At 31.0% G+C, this 1,429-nt stretch overlaps 1 non-coding gene across 1 annotated transcript; it reads left to right on the plus strand.

Moving 5' to 3' along the window:
* The first annotated feature begins 504 nt into the window (after positions 1-504).
* On the plus strand, positions 505-577 carry TRNAF-GAA (transfer RNA phenylalanine (anticodon GAA)). Its single transcript has one exon. It is a non-coding gene; the product is annotated as a tRNA-Phe (tRNA).
* The last annotated feature ends 852 nt before the right edge of the window (positions 578-1,429 follow it).

A 1,429-nucleotide genomic window follows, 5' to 3' on the forward strand; every position in this document is an offset into this window, starting at 1 on the left:
ACACTGACCTTGCCGAAATAGCTCAGTTGGGAGAGTGTTAGACTGAAGATCTAAAGGTCCCTGGTTCGATCCCGTGTCTCGGTATGTTTGAATACATTTTTTCTTTTTGCCTTGAGTAGTTATCAGTATTTAATTATTTCAAATGTAAACAACATCATTTCTTAACATAGTTGAGTATTCAGTAGTATCTTCTAAATGATGAGAATGTTTATTTAACAACACGGTGCATAAATACAGCTTAAATATTGTTTTCATGTTGTCCGTCATGCTACTCTATTATGAAAATTTGAAGTAAACTAACTGCTTCCTGACCACAATTTGTTAAAACTTTTACTTAAATGTACAATTAAGGGTTTGTAATTTATATATTTACAGTATAAAACACATCTTTTCTCTTCATTTCATGCAATCATGATGACAGAAAAATATTGATACTTAACCTTGTGTAACCATGCAAACATAGCTCAGTTGAGGTCTTAGTGACTTTTGCCATACCCAGACTTTGCCGAAATAGCTCAGTTGGGAGAGCATTAGACTGAAGATCTAAAGGTCCCTGGTTCGATCCTGGGTTTCGGCATGTTTTTTCTTTTTTCCTTGAGTAGTGATCAGAATTTAATTATTTCAAATTTAAACAACATCATTTCTTAACATAGTTGAGTATTCAGTAGTAACTTCTAAATTATGAGAATGTTTATTTAACAACACGGTGCATAAATACAACTTAAATGTTGTTTTCTTGTTGTAAGTCATGCTACTCTAACTATTATGAAAATTTGAAGTAACCTAACAATGCTTCCTGACCACAATTTGTTAAAACTTTTACTTAAATGTATGATTAAGGGTTTGTAATGGATATATTTACAGTATAAAACACATATTTTCTTTTCATTTCATGCAATCATGATGACAGAAAAATATTAATACTAAACCTTGTGTAACCATGCAAACATAGCTCAGTTGATGTCTTAGTGACTTTTGCCATACACTGAGTATGCCGAAATAGCTCCGTTTGGAAAGCGATAGACTGAAGATCTAAAGGTCCCGGGTTTCGGCATGTTTGAGTAAATTTTTTCTTTTTTCCTTGAATAGTTATCAGCATTTAATTATTTCAAATATTAACAACATCATTTCTTAACATAGTTGAGTATTCAGTAGTATCTTCTAAATGATGAGAATGTTTATTTAACAACACCGTGCATAAATACAGCTTAAATATTGTTTTCATGTTGTCCGTCATGCTACTCTAACTATTATGAAAATTTGAAGTAATGTAACAATGCTTCCTGACCATAATTTGTTAAAACTTTTACTTAAATGTATAATGAAGCGTTTGTAATCGATATATTTACAGTATAAAACACATATTTTCTTTTCATTCATGCAATCATGATGACAGAAAAATATTGATACTAAACCTTGTGTAACCATG

This window comes from Taudactylus pleione, unplaced genomic scaffold (assembly GCF_031769625.1).
Source record: "Taudactylus pleione unplaced genomic scaffold, aTauple2 ptg000815l, whole genome shotgun sequence".
In the NCBI taxonomy this organism is placed as follows: Eukaryota; Metazoa; Chordata; class Amphibia; order Anura; family Myobatrachidae; genus Taudactylus; species Taudactylus pleione.